This window comes from Euphorbia lathyris, chromosome 8 (assembly GCF_963576675.1).
Source record: "Euphorbia lathyris chromosome 8, ddEupLath1.1, whole genome shotgun sequence".
Taxonomy (NCBI): domain Eukaryota; kingdom Viridiplantae; phylum Streptophyta; class Magnoliopsida; order Malpighiales; family Euphorbiaceae; genus Euphorbia; species Euphorbia lathyris.
The window spans coordinates 20,467,194-20,485,584 of record NC_088917.1 but is presented as its reverse complement, the minus strand read 5'-3'; the positions used below and the strand labels follow the sequence as shown (position 1 = coordinate 20,485,584).

Genomic DNA, 18,391 nt, shown 5'->3' with positions numbered 1-18,391 from the left:
GACATGCCTTGTTCAAGTCTTTGAAGTCGACGCACATTCTGTACGTTCCATTCGGCTTTTTGACTAGCACCACATTGGCTAGCCATTCCGGATAGGTGACTTCTCGAATCGCATCCGACCTTAACAAGTCCACCACTGCTTTTTCAATCGCCTTTTGCCGCTCAGGAGCATGTCCCCTCTTCTTTTGCCGCACTGGGGTTGCCCCTTTGTCTACATTCAACCGATGGTTTGCTACGTCTGGGCTTATTCCTTTTAGCACTTCATTTGGGGCGGCAAATGCCGACTCACATTGGATCAATACCTCGGTAATGGGTTTCTTTGTTTCTTCTGAGAGTCCAGCCGCTATTCGCACGTTCTTGTCATTCGAGATGGCGAATAGTTCCGTTTCTCCCAATGCTTCCGCCGGCAGCTTCTCTTCGACTTTATCCTCCTCTTCCGGTTTTGGTTCAAGTGATAATGTATAGGCCTGTTGAGATACAAGTTGATCACCTTCAACTATGACTCGCCCTTGGTGTGTTGGCAAATGTAACGTTAAATGCTTCATTGAGACGAGCGACTCCGTCTCCGACAGGAATGGCCGTCCCAGAATTATGTTGTAGGCCAGTGGGAGATCAACAATTGCGAATTCTAAATCACCTCGCCATTTTAGATTCTTATCGCCCATTTCTGCCTCCAACACCACCTGCCCACTTGTTTGGGAGGATTGACCCCCAAAACCAGTTACATCCATGAAGGTGTGTTCCACCCGCTCGTCGTTGATTCCCAACTTGTTGAATGCTGTCCGGGTAATGACGTTGCAAGAACTGCCTGTGTCGATAAGGACCCGCTTGACGTCCCATCATTCAATGGCCATCGTGATCACCAGGGCATCCGCATGTACCTTTAACCGACTTCTTTGCTAACACCCTTTTAACATTTAACCCTTTTTCCTCTTGTTCAAATACCGACAAAATCAAATCGCACCAGAACTACCCAAAATAAACCAAAGGCCTTGACAAATAAGCACCATAAGCTTTCGAATCGTTTTTGTGCCGCTCTGGAAACAAAAGAAAGACACAATAAAGAGCAAAAAGGCATTCCCAAGCTCCACTCGAGCAATTTCGAATGTTATTTTATGAATTCGCTAAGGCCAAAATGAAAATACGGTGCAACCATCAAAAACGGTGTTTGAACTCGAGTTTCTATAAGAAAATTAACCACTAAAAAGCCACCCACATTACAACCCCCTCCGGGTTTATTTTTAATATTGCCTAAACCATAACATAGGAGGAAAAACCTGGATGAAAATGCAAACTCAAAGTGACTTCGAGTAAGTGCAAGGGAGAGTGCAAAAACACCAAGATTTGAGCGTAAGAGTAAAATCCCTTGGTTAGGTACAATCGGGTTCTCAAAAGATAATCGACCCTCGTTGATATTGCCTATTAAGTTTGATCATGGAGATTTCAAACAAGTTTTGGTTACTCATTTGTTTGCGTAGGTACTTGCCGAAAAATTTGCATAAAACTTTAGCCTTGGAATCACGCACTTGGTAAAACTAACCGAAGGTTTGTTTCTTAATCATCTCAATCCCTTGTCTTTCGATTTCTTTTACTTGAGGACAAGTAAAACTTTAAAGTCCGAGGAGGTTTGATAGGGGCGTTTCGTCCCTATCTTTTAGCGTGGTTTACGATTTAATTTTGGATTAAATAAATAAGTTTAATTGCAAAAATAGAGTGTTTTAATAAAATAACGAAATAAAAATAAAATCCGTACTTTCGGTTAATTATCTTTATTTTTGATTAAATTTAGAAAATAAAACGTCAAGCTAACTCGGCTCTGGAGAATTGGATTTCAGGTACAAGTAAGGAGCAAAATTCCACCGACATACGCGGGGCGTACCACCCTTCACGCGGGGCGTGGAACATCAAGTCAGACTGATTGCTTAGTCCGCAGGCACCACGTGGGACTCACCCACTGAGACGTGAGGCGTATGAACCACCACACGGGGCGTAGATGCAATGAGAAGCTGAATCATGAATGTCAGACTACATGGTCTTCTGAGTCAACTGCTCCTACGCGGGGCGTCCCACCTTACACGCGGAGCATATTTGGGAATTCTTTAATCCAAAGGTCCAGGAACGCAAATACGCGAGGCGTGCTCCATACTACGCGTGGCGTAAAAGGCTCAAATCAAGCTATTAAATCTCAGGAGCTCAAATACGCGCGACGTATATCAGTCCATGCGGGGCGTGGTTGAGACAACAAATTCTGCAATTGATCCACATGTAGGAAATTATTGACGAAATGGGTCAATACGCGGGGCGTCCTCAACCTTACGCGGGGCGTGTTATGGGAAATCTGCAGAAATAATGTGTCTCCATGCTTGTATCTTGTGAACTTACAATTCTACCCCTAGCTTGATGTGTATAAATAAGAGTGACTAGCACTCATTTAGATATTCAGATTTTACATAGCAAAACTCTACCACCTTGAGAGCTTGTTCGTTTATTCCGACATTCCGTCAAAGTTCCGTTCCATCTTCGTCCACCAAGCTCGAGAGTTCCACCTCCGAGACCTAAGAGACGGCCTTGAGTCCGGTTAGCTAGTTCTAAGGGCTGATTCTTCCCTTTCCACTTGCTAATTAGCTTGTACTCTTCCTATGTACTAGGCTCAGTTGTATTCCGCATTTACGTTTTTCATATTTATAATTTATGATTTACAATCTCTATTTCTCCATACGTGTTGATGTTTGCTACTTGTTTTGATATTCGTAATTGATTATTGTGTAGGAGAACGCGATTTCCGACGCCATTCGGGCTATCTTTAGGGATTTATATAGGTGTTGCCTTACCGGAAGTGACGCACCGGAAACCGTAGGAATTGACAAGCCACGAAACTTACGGGCCCTAGTTTCTAATCCCCAGCATTAGACACGCCTTGACTAGGAACCACGTAGTCTAAGTACTTCACGGATCGGTCACACTACACGTAATCGTCATTGCAAGAGTAAATCATTAACCATATATAATTGGAGTCATTGTTTATCATACTTATAACTTATCGCCATCCATATCACTTCGTGGAGTTTTCGTTATATAAATCTGTCTCACCCATAGATAGGAGTAGTTTGTAGTTGTTTTCCAAATCAACCCAAAGTATTCATCGCTTAGATAACGTATAAAACTGAGTCGTTTAATACTTGCAATTATAAATCATGTGGATTCGATACCCGGTCTTAACTGGATTATTACTTGATACGACGGGGTACACTTGCCCCTAAAGTAGTAGTGTCTAGTAGAGATAGAGCATTTAGAAAGATCACATCCATAGTCGTAAGTCCTTATCCTAATATAAATATTTAGAGCTCTACCGGACACGCATCAACCATCGACGGTGAGGTGCTAGGCGAGGTCGAATTGATCAGCGGTGGCGAAGGGATCGAAGTCGAGGTGATTGTCTTCTTTACAACATCCACGAAAGAAGCTGCTGCAGGCGACGCACCTCTGATTTCAGCTTTAGAGAGGGAGGAGAAGGCTTTCCGGTCGAATAGATAAGCAATCGCAATTGTCGAGCCGTCACCGGCGGACGATGTCACCATCGATGTCGCAACCTTTTTAGACTTTTTCAATAAATAGCAATTTTTTTCTTTATAATTTAAGGATTTCTAATTTAGGGTTTAAGTTAGGTATTTCTATTTTAGGGAGTTTTTTTGAAAGATTTCTAATATGTTGTTTAGTTAGGGATTTCTAATTTAAGGATTCATAATTGATAATGTGATATTTAGGGGTTTTAATTAAATTGATAATATTTAGGTATTGTACTGGAATTGATAATGCGATAAATTTTAGGGTTTTTTTTATTGAATTGACAATACGATATATTTTAGGGGTTTTAATTTGATCGAAGATATTCAATTAAATGTTATAAAATTAAATAAATTTTTAGTGAATATTGAACATGCCGAAAAAAAATTTCTTAAGACGTTATACGAAAAAAATTTCTATATATGGTGGAACCCCCGAATATTAGATCCTGGCTCTGCCACTGTTTGGGTCCATATAAAAGTATCTAAAAATGCAAGTTCAAACAAAATAAAAAGAAATTGTCGGATGAACAAATAAGTTAACAGAAGGCACTAAAACAAATAAGTTGAGTGCAACTTACTTAATTAGAGGTAATAGGGCCGATCATTGCACCTAATATCATTTTTTAATGTCCATTTTTTTAGATTATGTTAGCCGTAATTTCCCACATTTCCCTTTGCTAAGAGATTTTAGTTAATTTATATTGGACTAATCCCCAAATAGGGGTTATTTGTGTAAATTATCACACATATACATATAGTTAGAAAATTATTACTCAAAGAGGCTGTTTTTAACTATGATTCATTAACAAAAACCCAATTACTTTTATATATAAGCAAATTAATACTTTTTATATGTATATACATTTTTATTATAAATACTCCTTAAAACTTTTATCTTAAAGATTAGAAATTAATACCAAAAAAAAAAAATTAGAAATTAATTTTTTTATTTGAATACATTTTTATGAATCGTGATTAAATATATAAATTATAGAATTATTATTTTGTATATTTTTTTATTATTAAAATTCTGAATTTTTATTCTATTAGGATTTTTATTAAAAAAAACTGGATCGATTAGTATTTAATTATTACTTCAGACGTTCTAAATATCAATTATGTCTAAGATATTTAGTGTATTATTATTAACAAAATTACAAAAATTATATCTAAGACATTACAAACACCTCCCTTTATAAATAGCCATGTTTTTTCGTGAATAGACGGATCTGTTCGTAAACAGTCGTGTCTGTCCGTGAACAGTCGTACTCGTTCATGAACATGCATATCCTTTCGAATTCTATTTATACATAATGGAACTGTCAAATTCATGGACCAGAAAAAATAAAAATACTCTTTGAAATTTTATGCTATATGTACGTTTACATTGTCCTTGTTTTCTTACGTAACAAATTTATATGCAGTAAGAGTTTCCTTGCGCAATCTGTTGTATCCTGGGAGACGATCGTCAATAATGAAGAAATCTGTTTTAAGGAGACTTTTAATATAGACCTCAGATTTGTCTAACTCTATTTTTTTAATTCAAGTTTTACTGTTCTTACACTTCTCTGTATTTATTTTGTTTTTTGATTTAATCATATCTAACAAACTTATTACGAATCGTGATTAAATATATATGTATTAACTTCCATGCAATTGGTGCAGAATAAGGAATAAAATATTTGTGTTTTATAATAATGTCTGGAATTAACTCAATTTGTCGATGTTTGTGTAAAATCGTTTTTGGTTGCCAATATTAAGGATAAAATTATACGGTTTTAGACGTTAAGAATAAATTCGATCATATATGTAAATATTAGAGGTATTTTTACACATTATTTTTTATTTAAAAAAAATTGATTATTGTATTCCTTAAAAAAAAAAAGAAGTTGGCTACACATTACAACACGGAAAAAAAAAATAGCTATACATTACATCAGAAAAGAAAAAGAAAAAAAAGGTTGGAAACCACCATTACGGCAGTTTAGGCGCCATAATGGTAAGGATCTCTGTAAAATAATAGAGTTCCTTACCATTCCGGCGATTAAGTTGCGGTAATGGGGGCTATTTTAACTCTTGAATTAAAAACAGACCCTTCTGAATAAATATATTTTAACTGGTTTTGAATTAAGAATATTTTTTTCAAATAACATTAAATTGGTGTTTAACCTATTTATATTGAGGTGTCATCCATGTTATTATTTCGATACATTTTAACCACTAAAATCAACAGAGTGATCTAATTGAGACGAAACTCAAAGTTGAGTGATTTTATTAAGACAAATTAAAGTTGAGTGACTATTTTAAAACAATCACATAAATTCAGTGACCAATTTTGCATTTAACCCGATTATACGACGTACAGTAAAATCTCTATAAATTAATACTCGATAAATTAATAAACTCTTTAAAATAATAATTTTTTCTGGTCCCGATTTGGGCCAGTTCAAAAAATGATCAATTTTAATAAATAATAAGATAATAATTTTATCGAACAACCCTTTATAAATACATTGTATTATTACCTCTATAAATTAATAATTTCTTAAATACATATGCGAAATCCATACTATATATAATAGCGGAAGCAGAGAGAAATGAGGAGAAGTGTTTTAGATGTCTTTTTTTATAAGTTGTCAACGTAGTAAAAGATCAGATTAAAAAGACCAATTAATTAAAAATAACAGATTTATATTTATAATATATTAAACAATTACTAGCCTATTAATTAAAATAGTAAAAGAGAGAAAGAGTTACGGGAAGATGGAAAAACACAAAGCAAAGGAAATCCAAAAGTCACAAATAAACTTCTATATAAAGCATGATAGATAATATTCCACCATTATATTCATTGGTCATGATAGATAGTATTATATTTCTGAAGGTAATTATTCGATTTTTTTTCATATGTTGTAGTTATTTCAATTATGTTGTTTTATTTTTATTAAACAATAGTTGTTATAGTTTCATTTTTCAGATTCATTTCTGTTGTTACCCAGGTTTTATACCTCTCGTTATCTTATCCATGTTTTCTTTTTTATTTGTCTTTTTTTTTTCAAACTGATATCTCAAATTGAAGAAATCTATAGAAATAGAAGATGCATGAACAACTAAAATCGAAAAACACAAAAGTGTCAAAAATTACAAGAAATTCTTACGTTTCTCAAGGTAATTATTCGATTTTTTTCATATGTTGTAGTTATTTTTGTTCCCGATTGGGTTGTTGTTTTATTTTTATTAAACAATAGTTGTTATAGTTTCATCTTTCAGGGATGAAATTCCATTTCTGTCGTTACTCAGGTTTCATACCTCTCGCTACCTTATCCATGTTTTATTTTTTATTTGTCTTTTTTTTTTCCAAAATGACTAAAATAAATATTTTGTATATCTTTTTTAGTATATGTTGCTAGATGTTATTGTTTCGATTGTTAACTCTAACTAAAATTTAGATTTTCGGCTTTGTATGAACTCAATTTTTAGCTTTCTCAATTATGTTGTTGTTTTTTTTTATTAAACAATAGTTGTTATAGTTTCATCTTTCAGAGATGAAATTCCATTTCTGTCGTTACTTAAATTCCATACCTCTTGCTACATTCTCCATGCTTTCTTTTTTATTTGTCTTTTTTTCAAAATGACTAAAATAAATATTTTGTATATTTGCATTCTTTTTTAGTATATGTTGCTAGGTGTTATTGTTTCGGTTGTTAACTCTAACTAAAATTTAGATTTTCGGCTTTATATGAACTCAATTTTTACTTCAATTGAAGTTAGATTAATTTTTCTAATTCGGAACCTGTTGAAATCGACTCATTTTTTTAGTTTGAGTTTATCTAATTGATATGGATTGTATTTTTTATTTTTATGCATTTTGGTGCAAATAGATATAAAGTTTCACACAATAGTTGTTCATTGAAGTTTGAGACATATTGAATAAATATTAAAGACGTATTGGAATATTATACTTATAATGAAGTTTATTTCAATTATAAATTATATTATATTATTGTTATTATTATTATTATTAAGAAATTATTGTTTCCCAATTTTCTAGGCAAAGAGATTGTAAGTGTATAATACACTTGATAAGATGTTTATTCTTGAAGAATGTGGATTATGCTAGATAATAATTCAAATGAAGGTAAATAAAAATAAATTTTGATTCTCAAAATCCTAAAAATGCACATTAATTATGGGATGTTGAGATAATTGCTTTTGCAATATTGGCTAGTATTTCAAGAGTTTTTAACAGATGAAAATGAAACATGGTCATAGGACAAGTTGTTGAAAAATATTAAAAAAAAATTATTATTTGAATCTCTTCAAATTCTCAAATGTTGAGCATAATGATTCTAATTAATATAATTAAATTCATATATTAATTATAAAACGTTTTTTTTGTACTGAGTGGTTACAATTCCGATCTAATTCTATTTAACTAAATTAATTTATGGACTTAATACTTCATTAAGGAAAAATAAAATGTTTAATTAATGAGGCAAAAAATATTTTCACTATCCTCTTTATATGCTTATATCTCGATATTCTCTCTTATTTAAAAAAAACTGAGAGGAAGATGGTTCTCTCCTAATTATCTTTTTTGTCCTTTCATTTTTGTTTTCTATTCTTTTGTTTGTTTTTCTTACTTACGAAATTCAAGAATATATAATTATTAGAAAATATTAATGAAGTCAAATAAGTGATACATGCGATCGTGACTGATATTCTATATAGTGAAAGAATGAAGAACAAATTGACTGAATGTCTTGATGAGTTATTACGAGATGAAAATAGGAGAAATCGCCACCTTAAACTGATTCAATTAGATATATTGGGTTATTGTAGCAGAATGAATAATTGAATTCGAATACTTGGTGATCATGAAATTCTATCAAGCAAAATGATTATCATCAAGATGAATTTGTGACAAATTCTTGCGAATTTTATTTTTTTTATATGTAACACATTGAATTGATAAAGTTTCTTCATATGCAACATTAGAAAAGTATTGATTGTAATAGTTTATAGAATAATATATTGATGTTGCTTCCATTTTAACATAGATTATAATCCTTTTGTATCGTAGATATAATATTTAATTTTAATTGTAGTTTAATTCAATTTTTGTTTAACATATATTGTAATTCTTTTGTATCGTAAATATAATATTTAATTTTAATTGTAGTTTAATTCGATTTTTGGTTTTTATTATATTCTAATATATTTCTTATTAATCTCCTATTTTATTATTATTATTTCACAGAATTCCAAAATATGAAAATGTATTAAAATTCCTAAAAAGTACAAATCATTGAATTTTATAAAAATAAATAAATCATTCACCTTTAATTAAAATTTTATAAAAAATTAATCAAATTATTTTTAAAATTAATTTAATTTGAATTATCAGTAAAAAAATATATAATACGTTCAAATATACATAATATAAATTTTTTTCATAGCATGATATAAAATTACTTAAAATAAATATATCAATTTATTTATTTATCTAAATTATATAAAAGTTTCATACCCCGTGCATCGCACGGGTTTTCGACTAGTATATATAGATATATATACTTAAGATAATTTAGCAAAAATATGAATCTATAGTATTTTGTTTTTTCTTGAAATTTAAATCTAATTGAATTTCATCTCTAACTATTCTCAGTGCATTCAAAAGTTACAGCGTATCATAGTCAAATTGTAACAAAAAATTGTAAAGAGTTGATGATGCTATAATTGCTTCCTTTCTTGTGACTGGTTTCACAGATATCGAATAATCCCCAGCTTCATCCTCAATTGAATTTTATTCAACGCTCGACACAATTTCTTCTAAACTTGTTTTCACCTGGATAATCCAATATTTGATTGACATCCATTGGATTGCGGTAACTAAGCTGACCAATCATTCCCTCAAGTTCATGAATGTCTTCAGTGGTTGTTTCTTCTAAATTCGTTGTAACAGATTCATAAGAAATCTATTTTTGGTATGATTTGAAACAACATTCCATATAAATTTATATAGTAATTCATTAATTATGATACATTGAATATTTTTAACATAAATACAATGAACTTCCAAATTCAATTAACTTATATAATGCACATTTAATCTTATTTATTCATTGCTTTTAGACAAACTTTATTTGAATTAGTAATTTAAACTTTATTTAAAAAAAATTAAAATCACTCTATAAATTAATAATTATTAATTTATCAATTAGAACTATGCTGACAGACGACAGACAGGCAGATATAGATCTTGACCATCTCCATATATCGAAGATACAAGGGTAAAAAATTGATCTTCATCTTCAATTTTCAGTTTTACGTACTTAATTTTGTCATTCTCTTGCTTAGATCTGTGGAATTTAATTCTTCTGTTTCTTGCTATCCATAGGCAGAATCAGGCAAGAAGATATAGAACAAACAACTATGTTCTCCATCATGGTGGACCAAATCAAACCAAAAAATATAATATCAGGTAACAATTTTATCTTTATTTTTCTAAAATTGTTCTACTAGATCTTCAATTTTCAGAAGCTTAGTTTTATTTGACTTGTTTTTGATTTTGTTTTTCTTTGAACCAAAAATTGATCAAAAAAGTAGAAAGGGTAAGTTACATAAGTGTCATGATTGGTTAAATATTTACAATTGTCTCATTCTTGAAAAAAAATTCTCAAAATTTGGATTAATGTGTTATTTCTGCTATTGTTCAAGGTGCTGCAAATGTTCTCTGGATTGATTGTGCTATTCTAGGTTTTTTTTTTTTCAGAAATTCATGTTAAAAAAATCTGGAAAAATACCATTATCAATTTAATCTGAACCAATAACAATTCACATATAGAAATAACCATATTATCTTTTTCAATTTTCTCTTTTCTCTTTGTTCTTCCTACTTGATCAGTAAATCCATTCACCAATTGAATGAATTTTTTTTTGTTGATGGTGATGGCCATGGCCATGGAAGGAAACAGTCTTCTCTTACAAAAAGAGAAGAAGAAGACATGATATGATATGATTGGATTAAAAATAATTCTGTAATTAATTAGAAAGATAAAGAGAAACCAAAAAATTGACAAACCCAAAAATAAACTTTTGAAATTCTGATATTTTTATAGAATAAGATTTTCTTATTTGTAAAATAAAATTCAAATCTGTATTTCTATGTAATTTACTCAAGTAAAAACACAAGAACAAGGAAACAGATTCTTAATATTCATTCTTTTCCTTTCTTCTTTTTTCCACTTGTTTTGCTTTTTGTACTCTAATGCTGCTTGTCCCTTCTTCTTCTTCTTCCTTCTTATCTCCTGCTTTTAGATTTTTCAATCTCGTTATTATCTGGTCCACAGTTGGACGTCTTGTTGCATGGATGTTCACACAATCCAATGCCAATTCCGTTATTTTCTTTGCTTCCTCCTCGGTGCATCCTTCCTCACCTTCTTTCAAGACTTTGTGTATAGCATCTCTTCTCCGAGCCTTCGAATCCTCAGCCACCAACACAATGTTTCTCTTACTGTCTTCTTTCTTCTTTGCTATATTTTTTCCTTTTTTCTGTGCACTGTGGTGGTGGTAGCGCTCCAGTGTGTTACCCAAATTGCTTTGATCTACTCGCATTATCATCTGTAAACAGCTAATCCCAAAGCAGTAAACATCGACCTTTTCCGTTTTTTATCCTTGTCCTGCAAAACAGAAACAAACACGTGAGTATTCTGTCATTCTGTTAACTTAACTTAACTCTTTTCTTACCTCCAATTTCCCGCGGGGAGTAACCTTGTGTTGTTGCTCCAACCATCTGTCTCGTTCCAATGGAGCCCAAATCGCATAGTTTGACATTATCTTCCTCGTCTATCAACACATTCATCAGTTTGAGATCATAGTAAATTAGCCCTTCATTGTTGTACTCGTGTATATGTTTAAGTACTAAAGTTATCTGCTTCGGTACTTTAACCAACATTTTCCAGTCAAGTCTTATTAAATTCAATTAGATAGTCAAGTCCTATTAAGATAGTTAATTTTTAAATTCAAACCTATTCCTTATTCCTTTTTTATTGTTGTACTTGTTTGAACTCCTTGATGACTATTGGGAGGCCTTCCATTTTTCCTTTGAAAATTCTATTTGGTATTATCGCCTCACCAGTATTTCTTCCATACTAAATTGTTTCAACATTCTGGAACATTTATGTAAAGTAATAAAGATTTTTGGATCAGGACAGACCACTTTAATAATATTAATATGCATCAACTGTTTTTGCACAATGATGAGAAATATATATATTCCACTCAAAATCTACTTTATAGTTTTTTTTGGGTTAAAGTGCAAAAATACCCGTTTTAGGTCAGGAGCAATTTTACCCCTAACGTCTAAAATTGTGCAATTTTACCCCTAACATTGGAAGCAATGAGCAAGTTTACCCCTAACGTTGATAAATTGGTTCAATTTGAGAAATAATTCATCAAACTTTCTTCTCGGTCGTGAATTTTGTCATTTACACTTCACATGTACGTCATTTTATCAATAACAAATCACAAGCATAAGTTGGGATGTGAAAAAAAATAAAAAAATATACTGCTTTTTTTGTACGAATTAGACAAAAGAAAATTCAAAAAATCCACCGAATTTATAAATATTAATCTCTAATTCTATTATTAAAAGCACAACACTCATTTTAGCCCTCAAACTAAATGCCCAAAGTCAATTACAACCCTATACTACTAAAATCAACAATGGGGTCCCTAAACTAAACAAAAATCAACAATTCAACCCAAACTAGCATACCTAATCTAACCTAATGGTAACTAAATGAACAGGTTCCAAATTTTTAGCTCCCATCTACAAACACAGCAAGAAAAAAAGTACAGATTTTCAATTCATTGCTAAAAGAGCAAATTCAAATGCTTACTTTATTAATTAGATTTTTACATAAAATATTGGAGAAAGTGTTATAAAAATGGGAAAACTTGAAGAATGAGGCTGAACATACCTTATCATTTAGTTGCAACTTGACTAGTTAGGCAAATTGCAAAAGTACTTGTTGCTGGATTTTTTGGTTTTATTGGATAACTAAAAATTGCAGAAATTCGGTAATATTAGAGAATATGAAAATTGTGGGTTCAACCCCATTCTTCAAGTTTTTCCATTCTTATTACATTTTCCAATCTTTTATGTAAAACTCTGATTAATAAAGGATTTGAAATTGTTATTAGCAATGAATTAAAATAAAGGTATCATCTGTACTTTTTTTTTTCTCTTGCTGTGTTGTAAATAGGAGCTGAAAATTTGGGACCTGTTCCTTTAGTTACCTTCAAGTTAGGTTAGATGTGTTAGTTTGGGCTGAATTGTTGATTTTTACCTTCAAGTTAGGTTAGATCCTTTTTCAATCTCATTACTACATTGGCAAAATTACTTACAGGAAAATGAGATTGAAAAAGGATCCGTCAGCTGGAGGTTCAAGTGAGATTGATTTTGCATATGTTTATGCCTAGTTCTTGAAAATAATGGGTTTCTAGCTTGATTCTTCTGGTTCACCAAACCAGGAAGAAAAATGAATTTCTTTCAGAAACAAGGATTAAGCTGATTGGATGTAAATTCAAGTATTTATCCGTAACTTGGTAGACTCTATGGGGTCTTAGATCCGGTCTGACCTGCAAAATAAGGGTGCTGGTTAATTGATTGTGGGAACTCCGATTATAAAGTCAGATAGGCTGTATGAATCAAATGTTGAACGAGTTGTATAGTGAGAGTAGCAACAATAATGATAATCTGCATACCTCGAAAGTTAGCATGCGTTTGTAAAGGATGTAGAAGTAGAACTAATATGCCTAGTCATCCAATAGGTAAGTTGTATAACAGAATAGGGGACAAACTTCCTGTTTCGAGGACTCGCACATGACGATGTAAGAGAGTACTTTTGGCAAACTGTTAGGTCAACACTTGTCCTCAATATTCGGTTTGGATAGCTAGGTCCTATTCGTTCTATCATCATTAACCGGAGATAAAATCCGGTATGTTACCACCACCAAGTGAAAACAAGGAGAAACCAGAATATATCAAAGCTGTTTCAACTATGCACAATCCAACTTCTTCACATGATAAATGAAAAAGCTGTTTCTAGTGCATGTTCTGATCGTGGAAAACAAGAATAAAAGAGCTGAAAGTTGTGCTAGCATTCAAATGAAAATCCAGAAACAGGGATGTGCTAGGTGTAGGACTTATATGTTGAGTAATGATGTGTATATATCATTTAAAATTATTAAATTCCTTTCTTGTTTATGGCAAAATTACTTGCAGGAAAATGAGATTGAAAAAGGATCTGTTAAACCAATGCAGTTGTCAGCTGGAGGTTCAAGTGAGATTGATAATAATCATATCCATTACTAATGGGTGATAAAATGATACACATGTGAACGATAGATGAATTATTCTAGTCCGCCATTCTAGTCCACTATTTAGTCCGCCATTCTAAGCTTTCAAAAATCTATGGATCTTGCTTGTTCTTAACCATGCTATATCAAAAATGGGCATCAAGAAATTATATTAGGTGCAATGCTCAGCCCTATTTCCTCTAATTAAGTAAGTTGCATTCAACTTATTTGTTTGGGTTTTATTTTATTTTAGTTTTTGCTGCTAACGTAGGAAACCTAGAATGCTATACTTTCTGTAACGATGATGTTAGTCTCTCGTCAAGCTTCAATTTAATAATGAACCGTTTACTGTTTAATGGATATAGTGGGTTCAACAACTTACTTGACATTTAGGTTGAATATGATCAAATCAAAGTAATGCCTCTATTGAGCTGCCCTTATCCCAGAATTAACCCAGCGGCTCAGTCTATGATGTACCCAAAACAGGTTGTTTGTGGATGGCCAGGTTTTGGACTTAAAGCAGACTAGAATTAATGGAAACCATAATAGTGACAAAACTGTGAATAGGCTATTTGGTTCAGGTTCCACCATTTACTGAACTGCAACCTCACTTCCAGTTCAAAATCATTTACTTTGAAAAAAACAAAAAATCAAATAAAGTAAAAGCATTATATAAATTGCAGAAATAGTATTAATGTGATTCAATTGCAGAAATAGCCAATTGTGAATTAACCATTAATCACAACTTTATATAAATTGTGCATAGTTGAAACTTAAATGAAGATAGAGTCTTTTAGTAGTGATTCATTCAGCAAGTTTATCTATTATATGGTCTGCAAATCAAAACTCCCCCGTCGAAAATTCGGATTTTTTCTCATTTAGTAGAGATGGTAATGTGTCTTTAAAGAAGGGGAAAGGTCTGGTTTGGTCACCGGATACAGGTGGTAAAAGGGCTTCTGCAATTGAATTGCAGAATAATGGAAACTTGGTTTTGATTGGGAGTGATGCTAGTAGTTTAATTTGGGAGAGTTTTCGCCATCCAACGGATACATTAGTATCGAATCAGATGTTCGTGGAGGGTATGAGGCTTGTGAGTGATCTTAGCTCCAGTAATTTACCAACCAAGGACCAATTTAGTGTACTGCTGAAAAAAATACAGTTGACACGCCGTGTCAACTTGTTAAAATGCTCCAGGAATTCTTCCTGGTTTGACACGGATGGCTGACACGGCGTATCAGCTGGAAATTCAGCCTCCTCCTCGCTTCGTCAGGTTGTGTTGGTAGCGTCATTAAGGTATTTTTTCTCAATTTTATTGATATATGCATATTTAGTTTGTTTAAAGGCTTCTACACTATACAAGGCTACTTGCTTTGTGAAGGTTGAATTATAGTTATCACTGTTTTGGGAAGTGGCTTACATGATTTTTATTCCTATGATGGGACTAACTTATGATTATACCAAGGTTCATCTTTGTCGTAATGCCTTAAATCAGTATATCTCGTTTCCTATTCGGAGTAGGATTTGGGTTTCGGATTCCGAGTTGGATTAGGATCATGGTTTCCTAGATGGATTGGGATCATGGGTTCCTAGTTGGATTGGGATTGTGATCATGGGTTCCTAGTGGGATTAGGATCATGGGTTCCTAGTGGGATTAGGTTAGATTGGGTATTATAAATACCCCATTATGTAACCTAATCATTGTAATCTGATTTTCGCCTCCTAATAATACTATTCTCCTTCTGCCCGTGGACTAGCCAACACAACGTTGGTGAACCACGTAAATCTGTGTTTTTCGATTGTTTGTTTATTTATCTTTCATTAATTCCGCACAACAAACTGGTATCAGAGCTTTCGGTTTCCGATCGTGGATGAACGTGAAAATCAAAAAGTTTACTGGGAGAAATAGTTTCAGTCTATGGCAGATCAAGATGCGGGCTTTGTTAAAACAACAAGGTCTGTGGACGCCGTTGAAGAAGGCAACGGGAGAAGTCACTGCTGAGATGACGATTCTGGAAGAAAAGGCACATTCAACAATTATGTTGTGCCTCGCAGATGACGTCATCACTGAGGTCTCAGACGAAGAGACTGATGCCGGTCTGTGGATGAAGTTAGAAAACTTATACATGACAAAATCTCTAACGAACAAACTTCTTCTGAAACAACGTCTGTTTGGCCTGCGAATGCAGGAAGGTACGCAACTCAGGGATCATTTAGATCAATTGAACACATTATTATTAGAATTACATAATATTGATGTGAAAATTGAAGATGAAGATGCTGCTTTGATTCTGTTGGTGTCTTTACCGCTTTCATATGAGAATTTTGTTCAATCATTTATTGTTGGTAAAGATTCTGTGACTCTGGAAGAAGTTAGGTCATCTCTTCATAGCAGGGAGTTGCGCCATAAGGCGAGCAATACAGGTGCAGATAATCAGGCCTCTGGACTGGTTGCCAGCGGTAGTGAGGGAAAGGGAAACGGTGGAAAGAAGAAGTCTAAGAAGCCGTTCTCAAAGGGTCCCAAGCCAGACGACACCTGTAATTACTGTAAGGAGAAAGGACATTGGAAAACTGATTGTCCAAAGAAGAAGAAGAAATCAGAAAACCAACCAGGTTCTGCTGCTGTAGCAGATGGCGACAGCAGTTCTGAAAATGATATTGCTCTAGTTGCTGATGGACACACTCATCACTCTGATGTGTGGGTTCTTGATTCTGGAGCATCTTACCATATTTGTCCAAGGAGAGAGTGGTTTTCAACTTATAAGCAGGTAGATGGAGGTAGCATTTCAATGGCTAATAGTCATGTCTGCAAAGCAGTTGGAATATGCTCGATCAAGTTGAGGACACATGATGGTAAGTTCTGCACATTGAACGAAGTCAGGCATGTTCCATTGATGACGAAGAATCTGATATCTCTGAGTCTGTTAGACAACAGGGGTCTAAGCTGGTCAGGAAAAGATGGAGTTCTACATGTCTATAAAGGTTCTGATGTGATTCTGAAAGGTGTGAAGCATGGTACCTTGTATTTCTTGCAAGGTTCCACTATTACAAGTTCAGCTAATGCTGCATCGTCAGAGATTGACCAGGAGGATATGACAAAGATATGGCATATGAGACTTGGTCATATGGGCGAAAGAGGGTTTCCCAAAGCTATTCACATAACAAAAGACACACTTGATTACATCCACGCTGATTGTTGGGGTCCATCTCGAGTTGAGTCTTTGGGAGGTCACAGATATTTTATGTCTCTGATTGATGATTATTCAAGGATAACTTGGGTCATCATGATGAAGCATAAAAGTGAAGCTTTCAAGAATTTCAAGCAGTGGAAAGCATTGGTGGAAAACCAAACAGAAAAGAAGATAAAGAGGCTGCGAACTGATAATGGTCTGGAATTCTGTTCATCTGAGTTTGATCAGTTCTGTAAGGATGAAGGGATTGCTCGGCATCACACAGTCAGGAATACACCGCAACAGAATGGTGTAGCTGAACAAATGAACCAGACATTACTAGAGATGGTGAGGTGCATGCTCTCTAACGCTGGGTTAGAAAGAAGATTCTGGGCTGAAGCGGTGAACACAGCATGTTATTTGATTAACCGTGAACCACACACCGGCATACAACTCAAGACGCCTACAGAAATGTGGTCAGGAAAGGTTGTTGATTACTCAAATTTGAAAGCTTTTGGGTGCACAATTTACTATCATGTTAATGAGGGTAAGCTAGAGCCAAGAGCCAAGAAGGGAGTGTTCGTAGGCTATGGAGATGGAGTTAAAGGCTTCAGAATCTGGTCTCCATCAGAGAAAAGGGTCATTTTGAGCAGAAATGTAGTCTTTGACGAAAAATCTGTGCTTAGACCCATTGTGAAGCCTACAACTGCAACAGAAACTGATACCATTGATAAACAGGTGGAGTTTCAAGTCATACAGAGTGAGAGTGGCTTGAAGGAACAAGAGTTAGAAGCAGAAGTAGAGCTACCAGAGTCTACACCATCAGTTTCTCAACCATCTGAAGCTACACATCGTAGCTTAGGTCAAGATCGACTAAGGAGGGTTGGAGTTAGGACATCTAAGAGGTATGAGGACATGGTGGGCTATGCACTACAGGTTGCTGAAGAGGTGGACACTCGTGAACCATCAACTTACCAGGAAGCTATTTCAGGCGCCGATTCTGAGAAATGGCTTGCTGCTATGGGAGATGAGATGGAGTCCCTTCATAAGAATCAAACATGGGATTTAGTCATACCACATCCAGGAAGAAAGATTATTTGTACTTGCAAGTGGGTTCTCAAGATAAAGGAATGGATATCACCTACAGAGGGAGTCAAGTATAAAGCTAGAGTTGTTGCTAGAGGTTTCAATCAAAGAGAGGGAGTGGATTATAATGAGATATTCTCACCAGTAGTCAGACACACCTCCATTAGAGTGTTGCTAGCTATAGTTACACATCAGGATTTGGAGCTTG

General features: G+C 33.7%; 1 long non-coding RNA gene across 1 annotated transcript; it reads left to right on the top strand.

Moving 5' to 3' along the window:
• Positions 1–9,804: 9,804 nt before the first annotated feature.
• LOC136202156 (uncharacterized) lies at positions 9,805–14,308 on the top strand. The gene is made up of 3 exons (XR_010674330.1): positions 9,805–9,858; positions 9,966–10,049; positions 13,857–14,308. It is a non-coding gene; the product is annotated as an uncharacterized lncRNA (long non-coding RNA).
• Positions 14,309–18,391: the final 4,083 nt, after the last annotated feature.